This window comes from Pinus tabuliformis, chromosome 4_1 (genome assembly GCF_031772625.1).
Source record: "Pinus tabuliformis cultivar Carrire ecotype Pingquan chromosome 4_1, CPIR1, whole genome shotgun sequence".
In the NCBI taxonomy this organism is placed as follows: domain Eukaryota; kingdom Viridiplantae; phylum Streptophyta; class Pinopsida; order Pinales; family Pinaceae; genus Pinus; species Pinus tabuliformis.
Window position 1 is genome coordinate 530,093,972 of NC_142303.1, and position 8,173 is coordinate 530,102,144.

Sequence of the window (8,173 nt, forward strand, 5' to 3'; positions counted from 1 at the left end):
GCACGAGTATGGACACTTTGGGGCATGACTTAGCCATGCTGAGCCAAAGGGAATTGCATCCTTACTTTCTATGGATGTTACGTGGGTGGCACTAGATTGTTTAAGGCAATAACAAGCCAAGGCATTTCGAGGGAAAAATAACTCAGCACATAAGAAAGTGGTGGACATTATGTCTTGGACAACAAGGCAACAAATTGGAGGGTTGGCTTAGCCCAGGAGGAAGCCAAATGATGAGTGCAAGGCCAGCTCAATCATTAACAAAAGGATGGGATGAGGGTTGGCTTAGCCCATGAGGAAGCCAAATGATGAGTGCAAGGCCAGCTCAATCATTAACAAAAGGATGGGATGGTTCATGTTATAGAGTGGGCACATATATAATGTGATGGTTCATGTTATAGACGGGACACACATATATATAATTTGGGAAAATAGGGTCCTATAAAATAGGGTATCTATATAGGAAAGAAACTTTTAATAGCTATATACATTATTTGGGAAAATAGGGTCCTATAAAATAGGGTATCTATATAGGAAAACACTTTTAATAGCTATTTATATAACTGGATCAAAGATCGTAAAACTAAGATTTTAATGTGACTTAAAACCTTCTAAGATGGAGACACTCGAAAACACCAACCAACATGGCCACTTGAGGCAATTTTATTAATGCACAAGAAAATTTGTACAAGATTTCTCACAATCAATCATCATTAGTGACCCTTGATGCTTTTTAAATAGAGATCATGGACCAATCAAGGGTTAAGCCATGGATCAATAACCATTAGTATCAAAGATAATATGAGCTGTCAAATCACTTTATGTCTAGAACATGTCACGATTGTCAAATTACAATGCAACTAATGCTCACTAAAGAAATACACTAAGAAACACACTTTTATCTAGAGACACATTATGTCAATTTGATTTTAACTAACTCATAAGTGTCTAAATATCATAACATATATAGTGCATATAGACAAGGTAAGGCATAATGATTTAGAAAGAGGTCGAACAAAATCATAAGAGGAGAAAATGAATCAAAGAGTCACATAAGTCAACACAAATAAGGAATTGTGACCACCTCAGAATGGGGTATGTAGGTGTGTCACAGGTTGAACCTACCATGCATTGTGGAGAGAGACTTATAGTGGAAATACATGCTTGATTGTGATAGATCGATTGTAGGAAGTTCTGTGTGTTTGAGGATGTGTGGGCAAGTCACACGACTTGACCAAACTTTGTAATATCTATGTAATATGTTGAGCACTCCCTTCTTGTAGCATTGTATTGTATAGCATGCATTTTATATATTGAATATTGTACATGTGTTAGGCAGTTCATGCCACCCAAATGACACATTATGTCATTTCATTTATGTGTTGCATGTTACTTTCTTATGCTTGACATGGTGCTAAATTTTTAAGACTCGTAAACATTTGTGTTGTGACATGTTGTTGTGGTCAGCAAAGGCATCACTGGCACAACATGTGCCTTTGATACCAAGTTAAAGAGATAAGTGCGTGATGAACGATTTGACTCACTAGTGGCTAGGGTTTGAGTTAGGGGTATGCCTTAAGTGAAGAGGTGTATTTCAAATGCAATATGACATGGGTTGATTGCACCACTGCATCAAAATATTATTCTCCCCAGATAGTTCAAGTAGAAAAAGTCTTCCACGCATTCGTTTTTATGGTTTGGTGCAAAATTCCTTTTTTTGAAGTTAATTTATAATGATGCCTTCAACTTGGGATGAGTGTCGTAATATGCTAGTTCTTAATATGCTTCAAATCCATGTTCTACCACACACTTACTACCTTTTTGCTATTTGATGTTCAATATATTCCATATAGGACAATCATACTACAAGACTTAGAAATCATTAAGCCTCAACAAAATTAATGTACCTTTCCTCAAATTTATTCCTTGTTCACCATGCAAACACTTATTCCTATTAGAGGATTGAGCCCTTCCAACTTGAATTGAACCATAAAGGAAGAAAAAAAAAGGAAACGTTCATTAATTCAAAAGAACCAACAAGACTATCTAAGGTCTTTGAATTTGAATTTGTTGACATAGATGGAGGGGATATACATGTCACTTTTTTTTAATGATTCTACATAATTTGTATGATCAAGTCCAAATTGGTAATGTCTACCTGATCTCCAAAGGTAATGTTAAATAGGAAAACATAGTATATAATCACTTGAATAAGGATTAGGAAATATTCTTACATTCAACATCCCTAGTACAACATTGCCTAGGGGAAAATGCATCAATTTCCCAACCACATTTCAAATTCAAGTCAATAATTGCGAACACTAATTGTTAGTGTTATTGTTGAAATTATCAATCTTGTCACTAACACATCCTTTACCTTCCATATACAACACATCCTTTACCTTCCCTATACATAAGAAAGATGGGTAGAAAACTATATAACAAAATCCATCTAAAGGACATATCATGGTATAGAATGGACATGCCAATGTGAGGAGACCATGGTATAGAATGGACATGCCATTGTGAGGAGACCATGGTATAGAATGGATATGCCAATGTGAGGAGACCATGGTATAGAATGGAAATGCCATTGTGAGGAGACCATTCCCATGTAGAAGACAAGGAACTAGCTAAATTGTTTTCTACAAGCATCCACCCTATCCTTGAAATCAAGGGAGTTGCGTTATTGGGTTGAAGGGTAAGAATATTGGGACTATCTCAAGTTCCAACATTATAATCAAACAAAAGTTAACAACATGGTTACGCAAGTTAACATCATGGTTTAATAAAGAAAGCTTGCATGCTCCCTCCCCATCCTTAAATGCAAGATATACAAATATTCATATGTAGGTAAGAAAAAACAATTGCTAAGGTTGCTAGGATTAACCCTCAAAAAAAGATGAATGGATTTTACTTGAGGATACCATATCAAAAAACTATATGGATGACTTCTATTATCTTCCATCTTCCATGGACTTTAATCATCATTGATAAGCAATGCATGAAAATGCCATTCCCAACAAGAATAAGATTCGACATTGTGCAAAACATAAATACTCGTTTAAAATTGACCAATAAGACCACACATAGACACTAGAATTCATTGTCATCTTTTAGGATGCAACAATTTCACTAGTGGGGATCAATACAATAGATTTACATTTATTGTTTTCCAAGTTTGAAACTATCAAATAAATAGTTTCCAAAGTTGAATGCAATCACACTTTCAATGATGGAAACATTTGAAGACACAAAGTGTGCTTGAGGTCATCATTATGAGATGGAATCACTTTAATTTTTAATTTAGGAATACCCCATTATTTCATGAAATTAGCAAGTTTTAGAAAACATAGAGGGATTGAAGAATTGACATGCCATTGTGAGGAGACCATGGTATAGAATAGATATGCCATTGTGAGAAGACCATTCCCATGTAGAAGAAAAAGAACTAGCTAAACTGTTTTCTACATAAATCCACCCTATCCTTGAAATAAAGGGAGTTGTGTTAATGAGTTGAAGGGTAAGAATATTGGGACTATATCATGTTCCAACATTATAATCAAACACAAGTTAACATCATGGTTTGAGAAAGAAATCTTTCATGCTCCCTCCCCATCCTTAAATACAAGATATACACATATTCATAGGTAGGTAAAAAAAACAATTGTTGAGGTTGCTAGGATTAACCCTCCAAAAAAGATGAATGGATTTTACTTGAGGATACCATAACAAAAAACTATATGGATGACTTCTATTATCTTCCATCTTCCATGCACTTTAATCATCATTGATAAGCAATGCATGAAAATTCCATTCACAACAAGAATAAGATTCGACATTGTGCCAAACATAAGTACTCGCTTAAATTTGACCAATAAGACCACACAAAGACACTAGAATTCATTGTCATTTTTTAGGATGCAACAATCGCACTAGTGGGAATCAATACAATAGATTTTCACTTATTGTTTTCCAAGTTTGAAACTATCAAAGAAATAGTTTCCAAAGTTGAATGCAATCAAATTTTATTTACACTTTCCATGATGGAAACATTTAAAGACACAAAGTCCTTGAGGTCATCATTATGAGATGGAATCAATTTAATTTTTAATCTAGGAATACACCATTATTTCATGAAATTAGCAAGTTTTAATAGAGGGATTATGCCCTCCTTTTTTGTAAGTCTGTATTTTGATCCTTTCACACTGTCCATTTTTTAGATTTTATTTTGATTATTTCATATCTAAACATATGCAACTTTCTTGCATATAGTCATATTCCATTTCAAATTAATATGTATGCCATATTTAAGTTATGTTGCCCTTGTATACAATTGATTAGTTTTAACACATAATTTGCAATTTGTTTTTCACATATGCTTTCATGGTAATATGATGGTCACTAGCATTGTTTTCACATTTGTGTAAAAAAATTTACATTCCACGTCTTCAAGTAAATATGTCATATATATATATATATATATATATATATATATATATATATATATATATATCTATATCTATCTATATATATATATATATATATATATATATATATATATATATTTTATTTTTTATTTTTTTTTTCATTCTACTTTTCACTTATCTTATTATCTGCATGGCCATAGATCATGTGAAAGTAGGAGATAAATTATTAGAGAACTTCATACCTTATACAATGTTGAATTTTCCCTTTTCTTTCCATCCAATCCCTTCATTTCTTTTATTTTCCTATGCTATTAAATTCTTTTTGTTTATCATCAGCTATTTCAACTTTCATTAAGTTGACATATCATTGTTTTTTTTGGGTAAATTTTTCTATTTTCAAATTTCAAAAAAGACATCAAAATAGTGAAAGGTTTGTCCTGAGTTGCTGCGTGGGAAACCAAACTAGAGACAACTAAAGTTTTAACAACATCCATAAGAACATTTTACTGATGTAAAACACCATGGCTAAAAAATTAAGCTGAAATGTTTGGCTATTAGGGTCATAAAAAAAAGGAACTACATAGAGACTAAAAAACAAAAAAAACTTGACAAACAAAACCATTGAAAGGCAATTCAAAAGAAGGAACTACATAGAGACTTCCAATTGGAATTATTAGAATTAGAGGCCTCCATTGGTATAGGTTCCTTGAAGAAATTATCTTAATGTTGGATGAGAGGCAATTCAATAGAGGGAATATGCCACCAAAATCCAAAGGAGAGAATGTTGGAATAAGATCATAAAGCAATACAATCACAATGAATGTGTAAATAAAATATAGATTGAAACAATACAATGGAGAAATATGTTTTTTCACCAAATTTGGGTTGTGTCGATAGAGAAATTAACCAATCCTTCCTTTTATTCCATCCAAAAAATGAAGAGATAAAATGTGTAGCACATCCGCTACATGCCTTTTAGGAAAAAAAACTAACATAACATTTACCATCATATCTATGACTTAATGATGAATGGTCCAAATTTAATGTGAAATTATGATATTTTACAAGGAATTTTTTTCGAAAATTTCTCTTTGGACACTACCTCTAAACACCCAATATGGAGGCCTCCAAAGAATTGTCGCCACCCTTCATAGGAACCCTAGAAACAATAGTAGGGGGGGAAAGTCCCTCAAAATCCCTCTTAAGAAATTGGGTCCAAACACGGCTAAAAACAATACCTCTATATTAGAAAGATATTCAAGTTCCATAATCGACAATCTCCCACTTGGAGATTGATTGCAACAACCCCACTGTTATTGCACTTGTTGGACCATGTTTCAACTTTGACTTGGCTAGTTTCTCATCTTTATCATCATGCTTGAAGACCAACTGAAATTAAGCAAAAAGTTAGTTTCTACTTGGTTACTGCCTTTGTTAACGTATTTGCAGGATTCTAGCTATGTACCTTTTCCAACTTCATCTATCCATCTTCCAAAACTGATCGTATGAAATGGTACTTGAGTTGTATATGCTTAGTATTATAATGGAAGGCTGAGTTCTTTGCAAGATGAATGACACTCTTGCTATCACTATGCAACCTACTATTCCCCTGTTTCTCTCCCAAATCCTCCATGAACCTCTGTAACAAAATCATCTCTTTACTGTCCTTTGTAGCAACCACATACTCTACTTCTGTTTTTGAAAGTGCAACAACCCTTTTCAATTTCAAAATTCAACTTACTATTGTTCCACTACAATAAAAACATACCTTGTGGTGCTCCTGCTATCTATGTCACTTTCCATATCTGAGTCAACATATTCTTGGAGAACAATGTTTGAACCATGAAAGAATAATTCCTTAGTAGTAGTTACTCTCAAATACTTGAGAACCAATTTCTTGAATTTCAACGCTCTTTACTTGGATTGATCATATACCTGTTCACAATTCTGATTTCATGTGCAATGTATAGCCTTTTTCACACCATCAAGCTACCGACAGTTGATGAATGTGCAACCTTGGACATGTAGTCTATCTCCTCTTGTGTCTTAGAACTCATTTCCTTAGTAGTATTCACTGTGTCATAATAGTATTCATTGACGTGTGGAAATGATATAAATATTTGTGGTATTAGATCCACAATTTGTGCATCCTACAATGATAAGAATAACATACATATACAAAATTCAATCTATATTAGACAATAAGTCGAAATTTCCATACCTATATAACTGGGTCCTGGATAGTCTTACTTTTTAAGGACACAAAACCTATTTTTTCTCTGTCACAATATCTAGGAAAAAGATACAGTCTCTAAGAAGGAACTATCTCCTATGTTTGGTGATGGAAAACTTCAAGTTATGTAGCAGTGAAGATATGCTAAAAAATAATACCTCTTATAGTCACCTTCATGAAGTCCAATTCTAATAAGTGGTGAATAAGACATGTATATATATAAATGAGTAAAAATCACCATGGAATAAAACAAATAGAAGGATCAAAGTTTACAAGCAAGCATGTAGGTCATGAAAATGTTATGAGGAATTCTCTTTAGCATCCTTGGCACCAAGACTTGATCTATCTCAGGGAAGTACTGCTTTTATCTTTTATGTTTTGGTTATCTAACAACTTGTCTTTAGTTTGCAAAGGGAAACAAACTCAATGAAACAAACAAATTCAAAGGTATGTATTTTGTTAGGTCCCTATAATACTAGTGTATCCCCCTTATTGTTATTGTACGAGTATCCCCCTATTTTTATTGTTGTGCCCATGTATCCCCTATATTGTTATTGTTGTGCCCCATAGAAGCCCACTATTGTTATTATTGTTCCTGTTCCACAAAAATATCGTCACCATGATTATTTGCAGTCAGTATGGGTCTATCATCACTTGTACTGTCCTCCTAAGCAAGTCTCAGACCTCAGCTCTTCAAGTCAAGCTTTGAAAATGAGAGAAAGACATTGAAAATCAACAAAGCTCTGGTTCCGCACTTTCTCTCACTGTTGCCTGCGGTCCCGCACCTCATGTTTACAAAAACTGCGGACTTGCCTGCTCTGTCCCTAAAGGAGTGGGTGCGGACCCCTGTGAAAGTAAAAAAGGCGCAAGTTTATTCTAAAAAACTCACTTTGGGTTAATTCTAGATGATTCTAGAAGGAATTTTGACGTGGATTGGTCGCTCTTAGGTGGTTCATGCATCCCAAAAGAGAAGGAGCTAATCCCATGATGAGAGGAGCTATCCCTTTGAAGGAGGGCTTTATCCCTTTGAAGGAGGACCTAGTAACTTCCCTCCATTGCACTATAAATTAAGGCATTGGGCTGGTTGCTAGGGAGGTTAGAAGCTGAACATTTTTGAGGGTAAATGCTGGTGGAATTGAGACTTCCTAGTTAAGCTTGAGAGGAGAGATCACATACCTTTTTGGCTTCATTGGGAAGAGAGTGAAACTTGTCAAAGTAGAGGAGACTTCTTGTTGGACCCTGGGAGGAGCTTGTACAGCGTCAAGGCACAGGTTGTAAAGTTCTTCTTTGATTTGAATTAATACAATTAGATTCATTTTTCTCAACAAATTGTCTTATGTCATTTGTTTCATGAATTCCTTGATCTTCATGTTAAATATGTTTTATAATATTGGCTTTTCAGGTGCTATTTAATTTGTTTGCTTGTTTGTGTTTGCAGACTCGCAACGAGGGAGCTCATTTGGATCAAAGGAGCGAGGCTTCCACAAACTTGCATTGGACCCAAGGTAGGCCT